Below are 26,361 nucleotides of genomic sequence, written 5' to 3' on the forward strand. Positions count from 1 at the left end.
TGTTGTTCTGACCTTCTGCGGCGTCTGCGGCGGTTCCTGTACACCATGTGGACTGCAATGAGGGCCGGAATGACACGTAGGTTGGGGTCCATGGCTGTCCGTCGCGTACAGGTGCTCCTTGTGCGCGTCGACCTGATTTCCCGGCAGTTTTTGGCTACCGTAAAATATTGTCCGTGCGGAGTGACGTCGGCACGAATCGTACTTGCTGGTTTGTGAAACGCTGCCTGACTCCGTCCGGACGTCACGTCCGCAGTGTCACGGATCAGAATTGTGGGTATTTTTTGTTGGGTCGGTGTTTTTTACGATTCGTACGCAAATGGCGTTTGCGTGCGAATCGGACTTGCATGTTTGTAAGGTATTTCTACCGGGTACGGGTCAGACGCAGAAAACGCTCCATCCGACGGTTCGTACCCGGTTTCTCCAGGATCGGAATCGACCCCCAAATAGGTTGTGGCTGCCTTGCACAATGCTGCCCCCACCCACTGTAGTGTGGCTGGACCAGGGAGGACAGAACTGTTTTTTATTGAGCCAGGGAGACTTTCTTAAAAAGAACTACAAAGAACTGAAGAAACCTACAAAATCAACACTTCGTCTTTCTTGCGGCTGTGTTTTCCAACGCAGCACCACTGAGCGGGAGAAAACCCTGATGCACAGCCCCTTGTGGCTAAAAAAATCGATGCAGTTCATGTCAGTGGCCCAAAGTACTGCTGCATGCCTAGTTCAACGCACTGGTCTCTGAAGTCCGAGACCATCACCCTGACTCAAACGCAGGCCCTGCTGTGTGGATAAAAGAAACGACTCATTGTGGGACCGCAGCTGAAGAAATCAACGCAGCACCTGTTTGCCACTGACACATTGACCTCCAGTGCATTCAGATTTCCATAAATAGCATCTGTGTGGCAAGATTTTCTGAAGCAGCATCCACAGACCAGAACCGTCTTGGAATTGATGTATCACTTTCCCCTCCTGTCCGGGTTCAATGCATTACAGAACTGTCGCATCACCTCCCCATGTACTCAGGAACAGACACATCACTGTGTTTTCTGACACTTCACTCCTCTGCAGGTGATTTGCCTTGTGGATTTTGACACATTTGAGGTACTTTGCATAGAAATCACATATCCATCGATTTCTATGGGCAGAATTGCTTATAAACTTTTAAAAGTCTTATTTTGAGTTGTGTATGTTAGATTTTTGCAGTTTGGTTTAGATAAAAATACATTATTTTTCTAAAATGTTGTGGTGTCTACTTTTAGTGTTTTCACTGTGTTACTGTATGTGTTATGTGGGAAACAACCTTTACAACGCAGTCATTACATCACACTACCTTTACAACGCAGTCATTACATCGCAACATCCTTTACATCGCATGCCATTACAACGCAGCTATTACATCGCCATCGCATGTCACTACAACGCATGTCATTACAAATGCATGTCATTACAGTGTATACCATCACAACACATCGTTTTTATCCCTACACTGTGCAACACTTATTCTACTGTTGCATCCACTGGAGTGGGAATAGTAATTTTTACCCCTCCGCTATCCAACACTTACCCTACTGTTGCACTCACTGGAGAGGGAATAGTAATTTGTACCCCTACACTATCCAACACTTACCCTAAATGCAATGTAATGGTATGAGTTGTAATAGTGCAATGCGATGTAATGGAATGCGTTGTAAATGTAGTTTCTAAGAATGCTTTGTGATGGCATGCGATGTAAAAACATGCGTTGTAATGGATGTTGCAATGTAAAAACTGCATTTTAAAGGCATGAGTTGTAAATGTTTGCATTGTATCGTCATACATTTGTTTTATGTACAAATACTTTACACATTTCCACTGAGATAAGCCTGACTGCTCATGCAAAGCTACCAAGAGGGTGAGCATGGGTTATCTAGGTGAGTAACTCCATTATCCTGACAAAAAGGAAGGGTGCCTACTTGAATAGGGTGCATACCACTGCCAACTAGAGACCCCCCATTTCTAACAACCAGTATTCCCAGCATACTAAAATAGTAGAAAATGATTCAGTAAATGTTAACTCCCACAAATCAATTCGCCCCTGTAGCTTCATCCTTTGCAGTTACCAGCTTTATTGCCTGAAGCATGAATCTGACTAAGGCATATGACATTTGAAATTTGTCACCATTTAGAGCATATCGTATCCCCTCATTGACCTGCTGTTTTATTTGTTCATTCACTTTTTAGAAAACTAAGTCTCAACCATTTAATTCTTTCGTAGAGCAAGTCGGAACAAATAAAAACAATGTGTGTCAGGGATTCATTCTTGTAGCCACATAAGCGGCAGTTGATGTTGGACTGAGTGTAGGTGGACCATGCCTGGCAAAATTCTAGAATAGGAATTTGAAAAATCCATAGACATAAAAAGGAATGTCTAACAGCCTTAGACATGCTAATTACAAGATCAGGCCTGAGTTTCATTGTCTTTATATTAGTCGGCAAGTGACTTTCACTTGCATTTTTCAGCACTTTCTTAAACAGTTCCACAGATGTTGGTAGGGTCCAGAGGGTGTCTTCCTGTAATATATGCAAAGCAAATTTTAAATACTTTTTCATGGAGCATAACTGGCAAAGTTTGAAACCATGACATACCAAATTGCTGCCTTCATCGGAGAGACCCCAGGTGTTCACAATTTATGGCAAGTAGCAAGGAACTAGACTATGATTAAATGTGATGGCTGAGTCTGGTTACATTTTAGACTGTTGCGGCAATGAAAGGTAGAGTTATGAAGTTGGAAGACATGTTTAAAAAGCTTGGAGAGCAATCTATTAAGCCACATACCCAGAAAAGCCGGGAGACTGTATGCCATAAGAGGCAGGTACTTTGCACGTATGACCGCAAGTAAAGGCGTCATTGAGGGAGCTACAAGATTATTGTGAAGACATTTAATAATGAGTCTGAGTGAAGCTGCTTTGGAGTTTAGGTGATCAAGGTGCTCTCTTAGGGAGCCTTTGTCATCACCAGACTCCTAAAAAGCAGTACTTTCTTTGTTTTACTGCAAACTGTTTACAAATACCCAAAAGTTCTTTATTGAGCCTGATTTACTAATTGCACAACCTTTGCCCACTGAATTTCCATGAAGACTCTCTTTGCCTCCCATATATTCTGCTTGTATTGTTTACATAATGTGTGTAGTCTTCAGTTAGTTGGTTTGAGGAGAAGCGGCCCAGCTTGTTTAGCCTTCATTTTTTTTCTTTAGTTTACTGATCGCCTGCATAAACCACATATTGTGAGCTTTGGGTCCTTGAGAGGGACAATGTCTACCAGTTGGATTGTGAGAAAAGGTATGTAATTGATTATTTGCCAGTTGAGATCAAATGAGCGATAGATTTCGCTGAGGGCTACCCGTGTCACGAATGGCCTGTAGATGGTCCCGGACACTATCATTAAAAAGCTGGTTGTCTCTCTGTATGCTAAACTAGACCTGGGCGGTGAACTTTGCTCCGTTCGCGGAGCTTCTGGAGTTTTCTGCACTCCGCGAAGCTCGCGGAGTGCAGCGGAGTTTTTTCCCCGCTCGCAACCGCGAACGGTAAGCTCGCGACCACGAGTTGCCGCTCGGGTAGAGTTTTTACCTGAGCAGCAGAATTACCAGCACAAACTGCAGTTCGCACTGCACCCCACCACTCACGGAACATTGCAAAGTTTTTTTGTAACTTCACCGAGTTCCGTGTAGCAAAACTCCACTAACTACGCCCAGATGGGGGACCATCTGATTTGTCTCAGAAACTGTGAGCCTGAAGGAGCCCTGATTGACTTGAAACCCAAGTGGCTATAGTCAGGCTATAAAAGGTATGGATACTTTGTGCAGCGTGATCGCTTTCAAATATATTGGTAAAGGAAGATAATCAGCCAAAAAATTCAACGGAGACTTGAGTGTAATGTAAAACTGTGTCCCTGAATTTGAAGAAGCATGTATACTTCATAGGGAAGTCTCAATCCAGCCTACCATTTCAAAAGCGTAGATCAGAAGCATTTAACATCTAACTTAACTGGTGGCCCTTTAAATCGCTACGTTTCGCAGAGGGTTTGTTCCCATGGCGCGCCCCAAAATTTGTCAATCTGACTGACTGTCTGATCTTCTGAGCTTTCATATGCAAGGTTTAAATTGAAATCACCTGTTAATATAATATAGCATTTGTATATTTAGATCCACAGACTGTGAGAGTTCCCTCCAATTGTGAGATGGCCTCAGCTTTAAGCTTAGCATTAGCGTTCAAGTATACATTTATCATAACCATGGGTACATGTAAAGTCCTACCCTCTTTTAGAGTTTTAGGTCCAGATGTACGACGGCCAAAATAGTGCCTCGCAAATCGCAAGTCTTTTGCGACTAGCAATTTGCGAGGCGCTATTTATGAAGTACAACAGTGTGAAACACACAGTGAGCGATTCCCAATGGGGTCGCAAATAAAGAGGCTCATGAATAATAATGAGCCGGGTCGCAATTTGTGACCCCATTGGGACTGGCAGGCCCTCCCAGGTATGGTGGCCTGCTGGGCTCAGCAGACCACCATGTCTGGGACTGCTTTTAAATAAAACAGTTTTTTTAGTGCAGCCCGTTTTCCTTAAAGAAAAACAGGATGCATTTAAAAAAAAAAATGAAACTTTTTCGTTTCATTTTTTTAAGGGCAGGTAGTGGTCCCTGGGACCACTGCCTGCCCTTAAAAAATTATTTTATAGTCAGTCACAAAGTGGAAGGGGTCCCCTAGGGACCCCTTCCAAATTGTGACTGCATTATCACCCTCTTGAAGAGGGTGGTAATTTGCGAGTGTTTTGCGACCGCAATTGTGGTCACAAAACATTTGTACATTGTTTTGCGGACGCAATTAGGAAGGGAACGCCCCTTTCCTAATTGCGAGTCGCAATTCCTAAATAGCATGTCGCAAATGAATTGCGACTCTCTATTTAGGAATTCTACATGGCCCAGAGTGAAATTGCATGCCCAAATGGGTCGCAAACCTGTTTGCGCATGCAATTCTAGGTCGTACATCTAGCACATAGTGATTACCTGAATGCTGTCAGAAACTGAATTCATACTGACATAATTACAGACCAATGTGTTGATGATAAAAACCCATAAGCCCCCCATTTGCCCTGCCCCCACCATTGCCCTTTATAGCATTCACATGGAAAGTAAGGTACCCTGGCAGGGCCGGTGGCTCACAGATCCAATAGTCTTGTATACAGATAATCTCATTCTGTATCAAAAGGAACAAGAGTCATCATCTTCCATTATTTTGGACAGGCCTGCAACGTTCCAAGATAACATTTGAAGTGATCAAGCATTTGACTGTTGAGGAATGACCAAAGGGAATGGATCACTTGTAGCTGGCACCAGGTTTCGGATAGTTGTTTCCGATATCTGGTAAAAAACCCTCATTCACGTAAGATAGTTCGTGGGCGGTATATCTTGATTCTCCGCCTTGATATTTAAATACGTGACAGCATCATCATAGGGTTTTTCCCATGCTTCCTCCAACCCGGAGGGAACCACTGGACGTTCCAGTAGTGATCAGGGTAAAAAAGGGAAATACAAAAAAGGTGAGAAGTGTTCAAGTGTTGTGATTGGTTAAAAAATTCCTCTAGCTACCCATATTCAACTTTATTCCATTAGGTGCAGGGAAAAAAAGGATAAAAAACAGCTAGTTGCAAAATGGACATGTAATGAATCCGCTGCAGTTTTAGTCTGAGTGGTCGGTCGACATGTTTCAGCCCCTAATGTGCCCAGAAGGGTCGGGGGGCTTTCTTCAGGACCTCAGGTGAAAGCAAAGTGGGATTTGGATAGTATCCAATGTCAGGTGGAAGTTCCAATGTTAATCACATAACCTTCTTAAAGGTTAGTACCTATGTATGGGGGGGAAAGGGGGAGGAGGAAAGGTAGACAGAAGCGTCATTAGTTAATACAAGAAGGACGAGGTTGTTAATTGGTCTAGCTGAAATCGCAATACATAAGCAAATATAAATGGCAAATCTTTAGATACATACTGGTATACATCTTAAAGAGCAAGTGGAGTTTCGAACCGTCTATATTGTAGAAAGGTGAGTTAAGAAACAGGTAAGTTAGGTGTGATTAAAATAAGGTGTGGTTAAAATTAGCACAGATAGTATTGGGAACGTGGGTGTACACTTGTTAAAACCAGATTGTTCTGTTGAAGAAATAGCGAGTAATGGTGTTGTTAGTTCTAACATTAGATGCCCCTAGGTAATGTTAGACCCAGGTCGTTGTCGAGCATAGGTTAGTGCAAATGTGGTTAAATAACTTTGGGTATCGAGGTAAATGGAGAGACCTGCCTCTGTTGAGGAGAGCTCTTGGCAGATATTACGTGATGTAAGACGAAAAGATATAAGTGCCCTAGGTCATGTTAGTCAAAGTCGTTTTTGAACCTCGGTTAGTGCAAACAATATCAATTAAAAAATAAAAGTAGGTAACGAGGCACGGAAAGACCTGCCTCTACTGAGGGGAGTTGTTACTCATATGCTACGGTATACAACGTAAGCAAAGTAAATACCTTGGGGGTTCCAATTCAGAACTCCATATGGCGAAACAGGCAGCGGTATTACTGTTAGAAGAAAACAGGAAAACAAGTACAGACAATGTAGAAATCGTCAAGATACTGAATAACGTTATGTGTCTTCTGTTGCGGCTAAAAGACGTTCCCCATACCGCGGCTCCGGTGCAGTCACGACTTGTGCTGACACTGATTTCCTGTTTACGTGGAGGACCCGGGAGGCGGGATTTAAGTACTGGGTTAAGCGCCACGGAAGAGAGACTGTTCGTGTTGTGATGGTATCAAGAAACGTTATTGAGCTAGTGATTGTCATTGAAAGACGTGAGTGTTAAAATAAGAGATAATAAAACTTAAAGCAAGAGTCATTGCCAACATTTTTGTTTTCTGTTGATGTACTGGCAGTTGTCGTAATAAGGCAATGTTGGTATTATATATGAGAGATAGAGTGCTCATGTATATTTTATTCTGACATCTTTGTGCCTCAAGATACATATAGCCCATGGTTGGCATGTTCAGAGGGGAAAATGTACGTTCATGTTCTGACCTCCTGGTTTTTTAAGACATCCTGCTCAAATAGGAAAGGGGGGTGTTCGTGTGTATTCACAGTCATGTTATTCAGACAACTATTTACACTTATACACCCAGCCAAGGGATGTCGTTGTTCAATCCTTGTAAGTTGGTCTCAGACGATAGACCCATCTTTGTTCCTTCTCAAAAAGTAATTTCTCTGCATTGGATGTTTTGGAAGTAAGGGTTTCAAGTATTATCCATCTGAGATCGTTCACTGTGTGTGGGTGGTCGATATAATGACTGCTCATTTTCGTTGTTCCTCGTCTACACTTAACATTACTTCTATGCTCGCAAATTCTCTGTTTGACTTTGCGGCAGATCAACCCGATATATCTGAGATTGCACGGTCAAGTAATCATGTAGATGGCATGCGTCGTGTTGCAGTTTGTATGTTGTCTCATTGACGAGGTCATTTGTGGTGATAGTTCTATGGTTTTGACAGTTTCTGTAAGATGGCATACGGAACAATTTCCACATAGGACGTGACCAGTCACTGGAGGTAGGGTCCACAGGGTATTTTGGGTCAGACTCGGCCTAAGGTCTGGTGGACGTGTATGCACCAAAATGTCTTTGTAATTCCTTGTTCGTCTGTTAGCGAACATAGGTTTGGGCCAATTCAGGGTGCCTGAAGTGAGAATGTGCCAATTTTTGTTTATAATATCTTTGACTGAATTGGTGACAATGCTGTATGTGGTGACACAAGTCAGTTTGTCAACTGTAGTAGTTTTCGATGTTGTCTCTAAGAGACTCTCCCTTGGCTGGTTTCTTGCTCTCTTCTGGCATTTCTTAATTATTTTCTCAGGGTAGTCTCTTTTGCAGAGTTTGGTGCAAAGATCTTGTGTTTGCGTCTTTTACTCACTGAGTTCACTACAATTCCTTTTTAGCCGCAGGAACTGACTATATGGCAAATTTTCTCGCAGGGGGCACGGGTGGAAACTGTTGAATGACAGTAAACTGTTTTTGCCCGTCGGTTTGAAGTAAGTTTTTGTCTTGATGACATCACTTTCTACATAAATAGTAAGGTCCAAAAAATCAAGCTGTTCCTTGTCCGCGTTGTAGGTAAACTTGAGACAGGGGTCTTGGGTATTGATCCAATCATGGAATTCTTGTAGGTTTTCTGCTGTGCCATCCCAGAACATGATGACGTCACCTAAGTATCTTTTCCAAAAAATAATGTTAGAGAGGAATGGGTTCTTGTCATTTTGTATGAAGGTGCTCTCGAAATTGCTCACATATAGACCCGCCACGCTGGGAGCAAAGGTACTTCCCATGGAAGTACCGTGGCATTGTTGGTAGAGGGTACCTTCATATTCAAAAAAGTTTTCAGTTAGAGCCATTCTGCAACATTCTAGGACAAAATGCCTTGGTGTGTGATATGGCCAATCATGTTCAAAGAGTAGATTTTCTAGGGTGTTCAGAGTGGCTTGTTGTGGTAGGCTCGTGTATAAACTTTCAATATCGAGTCCTACGAGAAGCATCGTCTCACTGGAAAAGCTTTGGTCTTTCAGGAGGTTGAGGAGATCTCGAGTGTCTTTGAGGTACGTAGGTGTACGTTGTACCATAGGTCTTAAAAATTGATCAGCAAATTGAGAAAGAGGTTCTAGAACTGAACCAATCCCAGAGACTATGGGGCGTCCTGGTGGAGGTTGCCTTGCTTTGTGCACTTTGGGAAGAGAGTAAAAGTACGGTGTTCATGGGAGAGGGGAGGGAAATAGAAGATTGATATATACTCAGCAGCGTGCAGCTGTGGGAATTCTCTTCCAGACTTTTCTGTAAAACTCGTTTACAAGAAATAACTAGATCTTGGTAATTAACAGCCTCGATCTTCCCCCCTTTTCGATCTGAAGATGGCAGAGAACTTAGGCTTAAGTTACTCTATGGATGAGATCAACGCCATCCTTTCAGCACCCTCATCTTTTTTGCAAGATGGAGATCTCACACAAACTTTAGCACAGAATAATGACTGGGACTCACTATCTGAAGATAAGAAGGAACAGGTCAAAACTGCTATCCACGGCGTGATCATGACGGAGTATCTCCGCGCCAATGCTGCACCCAGAGGCCTCTGGGTACATAACGCTCCTAGAATCTTCCTACAGGATCTAGCTTTCAGGAAAGACTGGTCAGCCATTTCCTGGAAATGTACTAGGGACTATCTCGTCCTTATAATTCAGACCGCAACCAGACTAACTGATGCCCTCACTATCAAGATCCAACTAAGTGAGGCTAAACTGAAAAGTATGGTGCATATCACGGTCTACAAAAAGAAGTTAGAAGAGATCAACCGTGAGATAAATGAGACCAAGGAATACCTCACACAGAGTAAGATTCAGAAACTAAGTAAAGACTTGAAACGATTGGAAAAATGCATCCATACAGCAAAGAAGATTACGAAGCACCTAACTACCAGTCTGACAACGAGTCTAGTGGCAATTCTTCCAACAACTCAGATTATAGTGGAGAAGACACTATGCAACAACGCAAACAAAGAGGCTCCAATAGACGCCAACAAAGGCGCAGACCGAATATATGGCGTAATCCCCCCTTTGGGGACCCACTCCCTCTTTCCATCCTTTTGCTCAGAACTACCAAGGTTGGATCAATCCCTACCAAACAGCACCACCACAACTAGGACCTTTTATGGGACCCTTCCCTCAGCAGCCTTCTTTTTTAGGGAGAGGCCGAACCAACCAGAGAGGAAGAAGGAGAGGTGTCACTTGGACAGACCAAGAGAGGCAAATATTAACCAGGAGCATGTCCAACATGGCCAAAGAAAAACCAAGCACGAGCACGACTCACTGATATTCAATCTCTCAGACATTACCCTTTCGGAAGAACAAAAATCGGTACTTAACAAAGGCCTAGTCTTTGTACCTACTCCACCTCTAGATATCTTCAAATTACAAAGCGAAGTTGCTCAATTCTGTAGAACCCTTAAACTGAAGGCCTTCTTCCAAAACAAAGAAGACAATTCCAACACAGGAGATACCTCTTTGAGACCCAAATCGACGTTCTGTCCTGCAAACCACCAAATCCCGGTAGAGATTCAGGCCTTCGAACAAGCCATTATGAAGGAAATTAATGAGCTTGGTGAGTCAGTTAAAAAACCGTACATGAACACTACAACCATGGAAAAGAAAGCCCTAGAAGAACTCAAATCACATCCAAACATCATCATCGAACCTGCTGATAAAGGTGGAGGCATAGTGATTCTAAACAAGGAGAGCTATAATGCACAATGTCTTGAGTTGCTGTCTGATAACAAGTTCTACAAAGCAATAACCGTTGATCCGACACCAAGATTACAAAGAACTGTCAACCTTATGGTTGAAGAAGCTGAGACCAACAATTGGATCTCCAAGAATGAAGCCTCTTTTCTACGTACCCCTCTCCCAAGAACACCGTACTTTTACTCTCTTCCCAAAGTGCACAAAGCAAGGTAACCTCCACCAGGACGCCCCATAGTCTCTGGGATTGGTTCAGTTCTAGAACCTCTTTCTCAATTTGCTGATCAATTTTTAAGACCTATGGTACAACGTACACCTACGTACCTCAAAGACACTCGAGATCTCCTCAACCTCCTGAAAGACCAAAGCTTTTCCAGTGAGACGATGCTTCTTGTAGGACTCGATATTGAAAGTTTATACACAAGCCTACCACAACAAGCCACTCTGAACACCCTTGAAAATCTACTCTTTGAACATGATTGGCCATATCACACACCAAGGCATTTTGTCCTAGAATGTTGCAGAATGGCTCTAACTGAAAACTTTTTTGAATATGAAGGTACCCTCTACCAACAATGCCACGGTACTTCCATGGGAAGTACCTTCGCTCCCAGCGTGGCGGGTCTATATGTGAGCAATTTCGAGAGCACCTTCATACAAAATGACAAGAACCCATTCCTCTCTAAAATTCTTTTTGGGAAAAGATACATAGATGACGTCATCATGTTCTGGGATGGCACAGCAGAAAACCTACAAGAATTCCATGATTGGATCAATACCCAAGACCCCTGTCTCAAGTTTACCTACAACGCGGACAAGGAACAGCTTGATTTTTTGGACCTTACTATTTATGTAGAAAGTGATGTCATCAAGACAAAAACTTACTTCAAACCGACGGCCAAAAACAGTTTACTGTCATTCAACAGTTTCCACTCTCGCCCCCTGCGAGAAAACTTGCCATATAGTCAGTTCCTTCGGCTAAAAAGGAATTGTAGTGAACTCAGTGAGTACAAGACGCAAGCACAAGATCTTTGCACCAAACTCTGCAAAGGAGACTACCATGAGAAAATAATTAAGAAATGCCAGAAGAGAGCAAGAAACCAGCCAAGGGAGAGTCTCTTAGAGACAACATCGAAAACTACTACAGTTGACAAACTGACTTGTCTCACCACATACAGCATTGTCACCAATTCAGTCAAAAAGATTATAAACAAAAATTGGCGCATTCTCACTTCAGGCACCCTGAATTGGCCCAAACCTATGTTCGCTAACAGACGAACAAGGAATTACAAAGACATTTTGGTGCATACACGTCCACCAGACCTTAGGCCGAGTCTGGCCCAAAATACCCTGTGGACCCTACCTCCAGTGACTGGTCACTTCCCATGTGGAAATTGTTCCGTATGCCATCTTACAGAAACTGTCAAAACCATAGAACTATCACCACAAATGACCTGGTCAATGAGACAACATACAAACTGCAACACCACCCATGCCATCTACATGATTACTTGCCCGTGCAATCTCAGATATATCGGGATGACCTGCCGCAAAGTCAAACAGAGAATTTGCGAGCATAGAAGTAATGTTAAGTGTAGACGAGGAACAACGAAAATGAGCAGTCATTATATCGACCACCCACACACAGTGAACGATCTCAGATGGATAATACTTGAAACCCTTACTTCCAAAACATCCAATGCAGAGAAATTACTTTTTGAGAAGGAACAAAGATGGGTCCATCGTCTGAAGACCAACTTACAAGGATTGAACGACGACATCCCTTGGCTGAGTGTATAAGTGTAAATAGATGTCTGAATAACATGACTGTAAATACACACAAACACGCCCTTTCCTATTTGAGCAGGATGTCTTAAAAAACCAGGAGGTCAGAACATCAACGTACATATTCCCCTCTGAACATGCCAACCATGGGCTATAGGTATCTTGAGGCACAAAGATTTCAGAATAAAATATACATGAGCACTCTATCTCTCATATATAATACCAACATTGCCTTATTACGACAACTGCCAGTACATCAACAGAAAACAAAAATGTTGGCAATGACTCTCGCTTTAAGTTTTATTATCTCTTATTTTAACACTCGCGTCTTTCAATGACAATCACTAGCTCAATAAAGTTTCTTGATACCATCACAACACGAACAGTCTCTCTTCCGTGGCGCTTAACCCAGTACTTTAATCCCGCCTCCCGGGTCCTCCACGTAAACAGGAAATCAGTGTCAGCACAAGTCGTGACTGCACCGGAGCCGCGGTATGGGGAACGTCTCTTAGCCTCAACAGAAGACACATAACGTTATTCAGTATCTTGACAATTTCTACATTGTCTGTACTTGTTTTCCTGTTTTCTTCTAACAGTAATACCGTTGCCTGTTTCGCCCTATGGAGTTCTGAATTGGAACCCCCAAGGTATTTACTTTGCTTACGTTGTATACCGTAGCATATGAGTAACAACTCCCCTCAGTAGAGGCAGGTCTTTCCGTGCCTCGTTACCTACTTTTATTTTTTAACTGATATTGTTTGCACTAACCGAGGTTCAAAAACGACTTTGACTAACATGACCTAGGGCACTTATATCTTTTCGTCTTACATCATGTAATATCTGCCAAGAGCTCTCCTCAACAGAGGCAGGTCTCTCCATTTACCTCGATACCCAAAGTTATTTAACCACATTTGCACTAACCTATGCTCGACAACGACCTGGGTCTAACATTACCTAGGGGCATCTAATGTTAGAACTAACAACACCATTACTCGCTATTTCTTCAACAGAACAATCTGGTTTTAACAAGTGTACACCCACGTTCCCAATACTATCTGTGCTAATTTTAACCACACCTTATTTTAATCACACCTAACTTACCTGTTTCTTAACTCACCTTTCTACAATATGGATGGTTCGAATCTCCACTTGCTCTTTAAGATGTATACCAGTATGTATCTAAAGATTTGCCATTTATATTTGCTTATGTATTGCGATTTCAGCTAGACCAATTAACAACCTCGTCCTTCTTGTATTAACTAAGGACGCTTCTGTCTACCTTTCCTCCTCCCCCTTTCCCCCATACATAGGTACTAACCTTTAAGAAGTTCATGTGATTAACATTGGAACTTCCACCTGACATTGGATACTATCCAAATCCCACTTTGCTTTCACCTGAGGTCCTGAAGAAAGCCCTCCGACCCTTCTGGGCACATTAGGGGCTGAAACATGTCGACCGACCACTCAGACTAAAACTGCAGCGAATTCATTACATGTCCATTCTGCAACTAGCTGTTTTTTATCCTTTTTTCCCCTGCACCTAATGGAATAAAATTGAATATAGGTAGCTAGAGGAATTTTTTAACCAATCACAACACTTGAACACTTCTCACCTTTTGTGTATTTCCCTTTTTTTCCCTGATAACTACTGGAACGTCCAGTGGTTCCCTCTGGGTTGGAGGAAGCATGGGAAAAACCCTATGATGATGCTGTCACGTATTTAAATATCAAGGCGGAGAATCAAGATATACCGCCCACGAACTATCTTACGTGAATGAGGGTTTTTTACCAAATATCGGAAACAACTATCCAAACCCTGGTGCCAGCTACAAGTGATCCCTTCCCTTTGATTATTACTAATTAACTGGAAGCCGAATGGATCACAGCTTCTTCTATTTCCCTCCACTTGATTGATATATGTTGAGGAATGACAACAGCAGTGAAGGACACCTTATTGGGCTTCTGGTCAAATACATTTTCATTGCTACCCCCCATGTTATGGCGTCTCGATTTGTGTTGATGCCAACCCCCGTCCTCCCTCAACTACTGAGGATGTGTCTGATTTTCTCTGAAGAGATTAACTCTCTCTGCCCCCTTTGTGCTGTTTATTACCAGATCAATGTGTGCCTGTTGGTTCTCTGAGACGCCTTTGTGGCAGCCACGGTCCGTGCAGGTAACAATGGTGGGTTGGTGGGGCCGGGTTGGGGGGGATTTCGAGGGACGATGCTGAGGGAAAATTAATTTCCCTCAGCATCTTTCCTCGTAATCCCCCCAACCCGGCCCCAACGCACCACCGCTGTTATCTGCACAGACCGCGGCTGCTTTGTGTTTTGTTTTTTAAATCGATCTGACTGAGTTACCTGCGAGGGAATCTGATGAGCTGATGGTTTAAAATGGGACAGGGTATTCAACATGTACCAGCAAAGATAAAATGATTCCCCAGGACTTGAGTATGTCTTTGTGTTTCATGACCGGCTCTAGGATTGCTTTACTCTTCGAGGTAACCCTCGTGGACTCTTTGTTGGGGCGCACCACCACGTCCACAGATTCAATAGAGGTGATGTCCTCTCTAATAAATGAATGAGTGTTGGGTAAATGGTTTAACAGATGAAGGATGTTTCCTCTGTTTATCACATTTTGTTGCCCCCTTGTTTTATATTCTGGTGTAAAAATAGCAATGTGGGTGGGCTCCTCTGTAGCACTGAATGCCTTGTGCAGTGTGATAGGGTGACTGTTATCACACCTCAAAAGGAGTTGGCAAGAGTGCACATGTGGACGAATCTCCGTTAAGGTCATGACTATCTCTTGCACTAGATAATTAGATCCTCTTATATGTGCAGGATTGGTGTCTTCGGCAGCAAATCTAACCAAAGGTAAATTGCCTTCTGTTGCCCCATTAGTGCCCCCACTTGTGTGTATAATACTGCAGAGAGTATTCTCGTTTCTAGATATTAGGTATAAACTGGAAATTTGAGTAGATGCAGCAGCTTTGCGTTCCTGGATCGCTGTTGGATCAGTAGCACTGTCTTTTCTTGCTTGTCTGAGCTGTGGAACCAACAATTCTTGTGACTCAGCCGGTACCAGGGAGAGGTGGGATTCCACATTTGATTTCTGTAACAGCAAAAGAGAGGACAAGGGGGAGGTGGGCCAGAGTCTAGGGCTCCCTGTACTATGTTTATGCAAATTCAGGCTCTTGTGGCTCTTTTCAAATATTGGCTAAACTTTGGTTAGATGTTATGACTGTGTAGGCGTTCGACACGTTTTCTTAGCCTTGAGCCTTTGAGGTCTTATGCAGCTTCTTCTACTGGTTCCTGGTAGGAGGTTTAATCTCCTCTGTAAAGGCAGGTGTTGGTAATGCCTTCTTATCCTTGTCATACATTCAGTATCGCAGTGAGGAGAAAATGGTTGGGGACCTTAAATCGAATTCATCTCCTGTGTCTCAATGAGATGCTTTTTGAGTAGCTGATCCAGGGGGCTCCTCTTGGAGCTTCTCATGACCTTACTTCACTGAGGAAGTTCTAATGTCTTATTGGGGTGCTGCTAAAGTGCTGAGGATTCTCATATTTTCCACCAAGCACTTATGAGCGTTGTGGGACCTTCCAGTTTATTGATGATGGGGCAGCAGGTGCACCTTGGCAGTGAAGCTCTTAAGTCTGCTATTGTGGCAGCGAAAAGAGAGGTCAGACTGGACATTCTGCTGTCAATCAAAGCAATAATGTTTGCCATTGTTTGCACAGCTCTACCTGTATCTCCATTTTATCTAAGTGTCACTTTAATGCCACGTTGATAGCTTCCAAAGAGCGCATGAAGTCAACAGTGTGCTGTCAGTAATAGACTGACAGTCTAAAGCTGCGCTACCACTTTGTGTGATGACTTTTGTAATTCTGGCAAAGAGAGGCGTGGGTTAAGGGGAAAGAAAGGGGGTCCCATAGAAATTATGTTCCAGATCATTCTGGGTGTCACAGACCATGAGCAAATAACTTATTCCATGTGGGTGGCTCTGTGAAGTAGCACCCCCCCCAAGGGATAGAGGTATTTTACCCCATCAGGATGGGACGAAAACTCCACGATTGTTGTATTTTGCAACTGGGACAAATTGTGTGTGCCTGTGCTAATTATGTAAAATTGTAATAGTTGATTGTGTATAATGGCTTGTACTGTAATTGATTTAGCATAACTGACTACCAGTCCCTCATGAGCTTTGTCCTCCTGCAGCCCTGGTTCTACCCTAATCTCTGGATTGTTTGGATCCTGGGTGTTATTAGCTGCACTGCTTTCCATCGACTCCTTCTTGCCCTACTCTGAGTCCAGAGGGGACTGGTCTAATGCAGTTGTAGACCAAAAGAAAGAGAAATATTGACAGTCTATGACTAGTGATGAGAGCCCCCGGTTTGTTTCTAAATTGGAGTAAGCCTTACTACTGGTGACAATCTTGGTGCGCCGTGAAGTCTTGGTGAGCCTCAAGGTTTTTCATCAAAAAGGAAAAAAAAGAAGAAAAGAAAAACAGAAAAACAGAAAAAAAAGGGAAAAAAAGTGATTGCCCTTGCGTACCAGTCGCCACCTCCACCTACATTCTCGGTTGTGGCTCAGAAGTTATGAGATAGCAATCGTGACCGTATCATTAGTGGGGACTATGCAATATTGTTCCTCGTCTGAGTCCAGCTGGTAGACCTTTTCTGTGACTGCTATCAGCTATCTGGTCACTGATGAGGACCCTCTGTTCTGTAGAACAAACTACTCTTCACCCTGAAGCCCCTTTGCCATCCTGCCTTACAGCGCACACCCCAACCAACCGGGGCTCTTCGAACCTGAGGATGACAGTGACTGGCGAGGGTAGAGGTGTGTCAAGATATAACAAACGTTTGAATACCTGAGGCCTGCGACCAGGAGGCCTGAAGAACAGCAAACTACAGACCTCCAAAGAGACACACACACCCAGGCGAGAAGCAAGAAACCGAATCAGTGTCTCAAATAAAGCCAAGTCCAGATCCAAATGCACCAAGAGCGCTACCCTAAGACAGCACAGAAGGCTTGTCGTAAAACTAGAGCAATTGAAATGCTGAACCTACAATTTAAAAGAAGCTACCAAGATTAAGCTGGTGGACAAATTTACTGCTTAATTGCTGGCCACACTAACAACTGCTGGTGCTTCTCACTCTGTCCAGATGAGTCCCTGTTATTGGCTTCCTGTATTTCAATGCTCAATTCTGGTGGTCATGCTGATGCAACATTCCAGCCGTCAAGAAGTTCAGCGGGTATGGGTGTAGTCTTCTTCCTGATTTGCCCCCTGCCTTCCAGCCCCTGATTCCAGCGTTCAAGCCGGCGGGGTGTCTGAGCCGGCACAGGGAGCGGAGATTTCTGCAGCAAGAGGTTCAGCGGCTGAAAGAAAGAGAACAAGCGTGAGTTACCAGTTGTGAAGTGCCTAGAGTCCTGAGACCAGCAACAACAAGATCAGAAAAATGGAGAAGGGAGGAGGAAGGCAAAAGATTGGGGAAAAGACCACCCTAAGGCTGACAGGTCTTACACTGGGTGAACAAGATCTGTCACTTACAGGTGAGTGGTAAGGAAGGATTACAGCTCTCCTCATTTGACTGTAATTGGTAGAAATACATTTTGATAGGGCAGGGATAAACATGGTCAGTTCCCTGGACCCTAAAGCATCCTCAGGGCACTCGTTCATTTTGGGGTTTAGGGCTCCTACCAGAAAGGATTCGGAAGCTATGCCTCAGAGAATGGTTCCTGAATCTGTAGTGAAGAGCGGTCGGCTGACACCTGCTGGAAGGTTTAGGTTTCCCTAAGATTTATTTTCTGACACGGGATAAACATTATGTCAGAATACATTGAGGCAATATAGGCTAAGTTTGGAGTAGTATAGAAGTTCTCTTGAAAGGTTAGGCAGGAGTTAATCCCTTTTCTTCGAAACCCCCCCATGAGTCATACCTAAAAATTTCACTTTACACCTCGATTCCTGGTGCTGCCAAGGGCATGTGCCTGGCTTCAGAGGACCTCAGTGCAATAAGCATAAAGGAGAATCGTTTCTACACCACCCAAGACTTACTTCCCTGTCAAATGTGCCTATATCTCTTTTTTCTTTCCTTAGAAGGGACCAACTAGTTACAGCACAGTCATTACCAGCAACGGTTGAAGGGCGGCTAAGATCTCGAGGCTTGTCGGGGTTCAAATGTGGTGGGACCTGGACAGGGGGTAGCTGGAATAAGGAACAACTGTCTTGGTGTGCTTCTGTACAAAGTGCAAATATTTGCAGATTACCTGCATTTCTAAAGGAAATCAGAATATTTGGAGGGTTGAGGAAGTAATGCTCATTGCCTTGCTTTAAAGAAACTTCGAAAACTTTGTTCCAGACATTTTCTTTTCAGAAAACCACATGCTTCAGCGGCAAAATGCAAACAGAAAACCAAAAACATAACAGGCATTTCTTGATAATATCTTTGTATTACTGTACCTAACCATTTTTCTGAGCATAGTGATATGATTTGACACTTTATTCACTCATTTACCTCATTTGTTGTCATGCTTTATGTCGATATCCATTTTTATCAATTAGCACTAAATATGAGGTAGTACATACAAGAATAAAGCAAAGCATTCCTGGGTGAAAGTTTGTAACTAATGCTATAAAAAAAAAATTCACAACGTATTCAGAACTACTACAGATTACAATTCAAATGCAATAGCTATTGACTGAAATGATTGATAGAGCATGATGCTGTTTTCTCTTTAAAGTGATGCATTATAATCACATGTGAATCGCACCTGAATTTAATATTTTATTGTATTAATGTTAGGCCATTAGATTGTGCACTGTATAACTTGTGAGAATAATAGAACAAAAAATTCATGTCATATTTATTCTCATTTAGATGGAATTATAAGTGTGCAAAAGCATATTCATGATTAACGAGTGTTTTATATTAATGTTCCTGTAAAGTGTGGATATTAACAGCGTATATGCATATGTATTCTCGTTCATATACTGTCTTATATTAGCTGAACTTGGTAGGCCTAACTTTTGTTTCTCCCTGTTTGCTCTAAAGTTGAAGGTTAATTAGAATTTATGTGCCAGTAGAATGTTTTTGCTTTCTTCATTTTTTGTATCTGCTGCAGGTGCAAGAATTCAACCTCGTTAGTTAGAAGAACCTCTTTGTTTTTGGAGTTAGGCAACCGTAGGGAGGAGAGGATGCCTTCGAAAGAGCAGAGCTGATTATAAATGAGAATGTCTTTCATGTCTGGAAGGGCCTGGGAACCAAGTCATCGGATTTTAGCTTGGATGTGCCATTACTTCATGGAAATATGCCTACAAGGAGGTGCTCAACTGTATGAGGCGATCACATGACATATTTGGGGTGTGTTTTTCCATTTTGGGATTAAGAAGTAGGGACGGAGTCCAGGAATCTTCAGTCTTATCTAGGGAGGATAGAGAGCATTTTAGAACGAGTTCTGTAGCTTTACGCTTCTAGGATCTAAATAACGTAAGTGCGCTTCGAAGGAAGTCTTCACGTGCTGACACCTTTTTAATCCGTTTATACGGGTTTCACTAGACTGCCTATTTTGTCTGATCCCCTCTTTTTCCCTCTCTTTTCTTTTCTTCTCTTCACGTTTCTTCACTTCTCGCCCCCCTTTTCCCCCCCACCTGCATCCCCCTCTCCCTTATCCGCCCCATGGACAGCATTAAGTCCTTCGGCTTCTCGGACGAAGATTTTGCTCGTCTTCTGGGGCAGACCCTGGAAGGGGATCGTCCCTTCACTCTCCCTAGAGGTCCCAACGAAGAATGGACCAAGCTCTTTAATTTAAAGAAAAAAACGATCCGCACAGAGTCACATGCCAAGTTCATGCTTGAATACCTTAAGGCTGGCGCTATCCCTATTGGTCTGCGAGTAAGAAACATCCCCGGTCTCTTTGTCGAAATCAGACAGTTCCTGGAAAAGTGGTCTCTCATTTCCAACAGATGTTCCAGGGACTGGATGATTTTGATAATAGAGACAGCGAGAGAAGTAATTGAACTTTTGAACAAAGAAATTAGCGCTCTAGAGGATAAACTCAAACAAGCGCATAGTGTGGAAGAGGGAAAGAAAAAATTAGAAGAAATCCAGATTGAACTTGAGTCCTTCAACGAGTATCTCCTTAAGAGAAAAACTGAGAAACTAAGAAAAGATATCAGGAATTTTTCTCAGGAGGTGTTTACCCTTTCCTAACTGAAAATTTCTATAACACAGACAATAGCACCAACAGCACATACGCATCTTGGGGTCATAAGAGGGTTATCAGTTTTTCTGATACCACCGACTCAGATAGTGAAGGCCCCAACTACAGTAACCAACAAGCTAGACAGGCAACTGATAGATCGACTTCTGACAACCGTTTTTTAGGCAATCGCCGAGGCAACTTTCGCCCAAGATTCCAGAACCGTTACCAAAATCAATCTCTAAACTCTCCTTACAGAGGTCAGTATCAGGACACGCCCTTGAATCCACAATACAGGAACCAATATCAGGAGCAAGCTCCTCCGCAACGATATATTCAGACTCGCCAGCGCCAGTATTGGAGAACATAGACAAAATCCCTGTCTTTAATCTTTCATCCGTACCTATCGACCGTTCCACTCTCTCTTTGCTCTCCAAGGGCCTTTCCTTTGTACCATCTGTGGGCATCAACAAATTTGAACTCCTAAAAGATTTGCACACCTTTTTTCGCAAGGTTAGACTGAAAAAATACTTTGCAGATAGACACATGAATACCGACACTGAGAACCTCTCAGGCCTTAAACCACCATCCTCCTTCACACCTGGACTTGATATGGTCGGAACAGAGGTCAGCATTTTTGAAAAAGCTGTTCTTAATAAAGTTCATAAGGCGATCAAATTTGTCCCTACCCCCACTCACAACATCACGAAAGAGGAAAACCTTGCATTTAAGTCCCTTAGTTCCAACAGGGACCTTACTATTAAACCCTGCGACAAGGGAGGGGGCATCGTGATCTTCGATAGCCGGAACTACAATGAGAAAATGTTAGATCTCCTTGATTCTCCTAGACACTACCGTAAGATCATGCTTAACCCAGAACCTAGAGTGAAATGCAGAATCTTGCAAGTAGTGGAAGCAGCGGTTGAGAGAGGGGAAATTTGCACCCTTGAAGCACAATTTCTCACCCCTATGTATACTCGCATTACGATAATCTACGGAATTCCTAAGACACACAAGGACCAAACCAATCCTCCCCTGAGACCCATAGTATCCACAATAGGCTCTGCAACCGAACCTCTATCCAAATACATCGATAAATTCCTGCAACCTATGGTGGAATCCCTGCAATCCTATGTAAAGGATACAGGACACTTCATTTCTAAACTAGAAGGACTAGAGTACAACCCACAACAGGAAATCTTGGTCACACTGGATGTTGAATCTTTGTATTCAAACATTCCCCAGACAGAGGCATGCAGTGTTGTGACCAACATCATTGAAGAACATCCTACTTTACACAATGCTCATTTCCTGGTCCAATGTCTCAATATAGTTCTGGAAGAAAACTTTTTTGAATACGATGGAAAATACTATCAAAAGGTCCAGGGAGTTAGTATGGGGGCGGCCTGTGCCCCTAAGTGTAGCCTGCCTGTATATGGGGCATTTCGAACCATGCAACATCTATAACGAAATTGCCCCATTCTTCGAAAATTTGCGTCTTTGGTCTCGTTACATAGACGATATTTTCTTCATTTGGACCGGTGACCAAACATCCTTGGGAGAATACATTGAATGGATCAACTTAGCAGATGTCAACCTAAGATTCACCGCCCACACAAGTACCATTAGACTAGAATTCCTTGATGTGTGGGTTGAACATCGGGACTCTAAAATCTGTTTCTCTCTCTATACCAAACCCACCGCTAGGAACACCCTCCTTCATTTCAACAGCTATCACCCGAGAAGCCAAAAGGATGGAATACCATTCAGTCAGTTTCTACGCTTGCGTAGAAACTGTACCACGGTCGACGATTTTCTCATTCATGCAGAAAATATGAAAGAGAAGTTCATTCAGAGAGGATATCCGCGCAGAATGGTCAGAAATGCCCTTAAGAGAGCTCGTTACTACAACCGTGACGCCATGTTTTTACCCAAACCACAAAATCAACTGGACAAGCTGATTTGTGTTACCAAACATTCTGTCATGAACGACAAACTGAGGCAAATCATCAATGCACAATGGCACCTACTCAATCTAGATCCAGAGAACGCCCATATCCCCAAACCACTTTTTGCCTTCCGCAGAAACAAGAACCTGCGTAATTGGGTAGTGAAAGCCAAACAACCAGAAGCCAGAAACTGGACACAAAGGTCCATCGAGGGCTTGGATCCCATTAAAGGGAATCACAAGTGCGGCACATGCCATGCCTGTGCTCACGCTATAGTCGGTGACAATATCTGCATAAATGACTATAAGGTCAATATGAAAGACATGACCAACTGCAGGACTTCCAACTGTATTTATGCCATCCAATGCCCCTGCTCTCTCACCTATGTAGGCGAAACAGCCAGAGAGGTACGAATACGCATAGGTGAGCACAAATCCAATATTAGGAGGCTAAGACAAGGAGCACCCCTAGTCGACCACTGGGCCCAAAAGAATCACTCTGAAACTGACCTTCGTTGGACTATTCTTGAAAAGGTCCGTACCCAAAGAGGAACAGACAGCAACAATACACGGCGGAAACGAGAAGTTTTCTGGATTTTTGTCCTCAAATGTAAGGAGAAGGGTTTGAACGAATCCATCCCTTGGGAAAACGCCATTGTCTAAATCTTTCCCTAACTATGTCTCTGCTTTATGAATGCCTCATTAGTTAGCGCAGATAGGCTTGTGACTATTTTGGTCTTCATTCGCTTTTTTTGGCCTTTTTTTGCCTTTCTTTCTGCAATTTTGCGTCCTACTTATATTTGTTTCCCTTGTTTCCTTAATTTTTGTTATATCTTTCATACCACTTATATTTTGGTATCCTGGTCAGTATTATTATTTTATTTTTTATTTTTTATTTTATGTTTTATTTCATTTCATTCTATCGCATTTCCTTTCTTTTCTTTCTGTTTATTCCTCAAATTATTTATATTCCTTTTCCCTTGACCGGGCCCTCTACGTTGTGTCACCCTCTCTCCTTCATTGCCACTGTTTTCCTCTCAGAAAGACTCGCCTTTCTTTGTCCCCTCCCCCTGCTGCACTTTGCTTAACACGCTCTGACCATGACGTGTCAACCCATTGGCCTATTTAAACGGCGCCAACACCGCGCGTTTACTCTCCGGACTGATGTCCTCCACCTGAGCCCTCTTGCCAGGAGTCTTCTGGATCCCGCGCCTCGTACCGTTCTTCTATCACAGCAGCATTTTGATCCTCCCGAACAGCGCCCTTCCTGCGCGCCTGCTCCTCGCACTGACTCATCCTCCTGAACCCGCCACCTTTGCCTGGAGCATATCGTATCGATTACTTTCTGCAGCTATTTCAGGTACGCCTTATAGTTGCGATTCACTATATTTCTCAATATCAGTTTGCCCGCTACGCTATATATATTTCCTACATGTTATTCATATATTTATACATATCTTTACTTTTAGCGCCACCGCCCATTCCTTTTTTATTGCACGGAGCTCTTCCGCGGCCTCCATTATGAAGACGCCTCTTCATCCACTCTAGGCACGTCCAATTGAATCTCTTCAGGTAGAGATGGTTTGATTTCTTTATCCGTTTTCTCCTTTCCCCTCTTTCTTTTCCTGCTACGATTTGTTTGTCCGACCATTCTTCCCGGTTTTGTTTAACCTTCGCAGGATCGACTGATACCCCTCGCCACACCGGGAACTTCATTATTTAGGCTCCTGTACTTGACCACGGGAACACTTCTTGGACCGTTAGGTAATTTCTTTATATATTTTTCATTTCCTTTTATGTGTCACCAACAGCTTTTCTTCAGTCTACCAGCATGATGTTCTCGTTAACTGCGATGTTACTCTGCAGACACCTAAAACCCCTGTGTTGATGACCAATATTTTCACTTTTATGTGCCCCCGGCAGCCTTTTCACAGTCTACCAGTGTCGTCCTCTCTTAAACAGCGATGTTACTCTGCAGACACTCAAAATCGCTGTGTAACTGTTCATTATCCTCACCTTTGAGATCGCACTATGGCTGCGCGTGTTCCACGAGATCACCATTGTCGTGCTTTTCTGAACAGTGATGTAATTCTATTTACCATTCTAATCTCAGCTTTTCACCCAGTATCTTTTTACCCCAGACCCTCTGAATTCTCCCCATTATGATCTACTTGCCCAAATTTTGTTTGTTTTTTCATTCTTTGTATGTACCCCCTGGCAGAAGCACCCCAGCTCTAGTGTTGAATGACCATCGTTCTAATTATCCTGTATTCATTTCGTATATGAATAAATAGGTGAGCGTTAACGATCCCCTAAGCCCTCCTGCGGAAAAACAATCCTTTTTCTCTTTTCTTCTTTCTTTCTTCTTTCTTTTTTCTTTTTCTTTTTCTTTTTTCTTTTCTCTTCTATCTTTTCTCCTCTTTTCTTCTTTTTCTTCTTTTCTCCCCCCCCCCGCCCCCCCTGCTCCCTGCCCCCCCCCCTTTTTAACCCCCCCTCCTCTTTTCATCTACCTTTCTTCTCCTGCTTTAGCTATATGTCTTGGCTGATCTAGTGCATCCTCCTATTATCCTTTATCCCTCCCTGTAGGGTGTTTATTTAATGTTAGTGGTACTGTCAACACTTATGACTAAGGATGTTGTCTCACTTATGCTTTTTTGACTTTGGATAAGCAATGTTATTTACCTATACAATATAAGCACTTCTCCATTATTATATGTTTTTTTGATAGGTCCCAGCACGTAACTATTTTCAGCTCAAGACTCTGTTTCGCCCTGAGGAAGGTGGCACCTACATTTCGGTGTTTTCACCGAAACGCGCGTCGGCGTCTATATGTGGCACACCCAAGTCCTTATTCCTCAAAATTGAACATATGTCGCATAATACGGTCTTGAATGTTCATTTCATGCTGTGTACATACTGAGTCATGCTCTTTTTTTGAGCATCCTTTTTATATATGAATGTATATGTTGAGTGCTGATTTTGTGGATTGATCCCGGTATGAATGTGTAAGTGTGTTGAGTTTTTGAGTACGCCTGGGACCCTGTCCAGTATTTTCATTGTCATTCTAAAAATCTCTTTTGCTTTAACTATGTATTTGATCATGTACTGAATTTATTCATCTGAAATTGATTTATTATATTTCATATAAAAAAAACTTTTTTTCAAAAAATTAAAAAATATTATCATATCTAATTTGTGCTTGTTTGGATTATGTTTTGACTTTATTGTTTGTTCTCCTTTTCCTTAGTCCTAGTGTTGATTTATTTAATAACGATACATTGTACGTTGGTAAAATCAAGGGTAGAGAACCTTTCTTTATATTCATTTTACCTTTTGGGGACTTGCCTGGGAAGATATTTAGTAGGGATGTCACCTTAGAGACAGCGAAGGGACAGATTAGGGTTTGCTCTGGGTTTACTGATTGTAAATGGAAAAGGCTCTAGATGTGGTTTCTATAATTGGATGTGTCCTAATTTTGGAATTAGTCATCTTGTGCATTTTCCAAAGATTGAATGTAATTCGTAGATCTGGCTTTGTATTAGTGCCCATGTATTTCTTCACACTCGTTTTGAGGTTTTTATATGGCCTTATAATAAATATTTTAACTTTGGATCAGGATTTTGTGTTTTTCAGAATAAAGTGTAAGGGTAGTGTATAGGTGTACAATGATTGTTCCCCTCCAAACTTACAAAGCAAGCAATGAAGGTTCATCGGCCAGGAAATCCAGAGTAAGTCTAGAACGTGGACTTGCATCTTCCTGCAAGTGTCATCAGAAAGAGATCTGGGGGGGCGTGGCTTAGCGCCCGTTGGAGATGGCGGCGCCCGAGTGACTCTTCTCGGGACGGCATGGTTCGGCTGCGGTTTGGCACCTTTTTCCTCCATGGCTGACAGTCAGATGCGGACACCGGAAGCGCCAGAGGTGATTTTCACATATTTTTGCGGCCTCAGGCTTGCCCTGCACCCTCCTTTCTATTTAAGGCGCGATCCTCCTCAAGGCAATGACAGCCGCCATTTTGTGATATCAGCATTTTCTTCACAACGATGGGGAAGCGCTCATGACCACTTTTATGAAAACTACAGACACAGTGT

At 42.8% G+C, this 26,361-nt stretch overlaps 1 long non-coding RNA gene across 1 annotated transcript; it reads left to right on the plus strand.

Annotated features, from left to right (window-relative positions):
* The first annotated feature begins 23,427 nt into the window (after positions 1 to 23,427).
* Positions 23,428 to 25,464, plus strand: LOC146868668 (uncharacterized). The gene is made up of 5 exons (XR_014966351.1): positions 23,428 to 23,632; positions 23,742 to 23,844; positions 23,952 to 24,036; positions 24,494 to 24,566; positions 25,001 to 25,464. It is a non-coding gene; the product is annotated as an uncharacterized LOC146868668 (long non-coding RNA).
* Positions 25,465 to 26,361: the final 897 nt, after the last annotated feature.

This window comes from Triturus cristatus, chromosome 1_2 (assembly GCF_964204655.1).
Source record: "Triturus cristatus chromosome 1_2, aTriCri1.1, whole genome shotgun sequence".
Taxonomy (NCBI): Eukaryota; Metazoa; Chordata; class Amphibia; order Caudata; family Salamandridae; genus Triturus; species Triturus cristatus.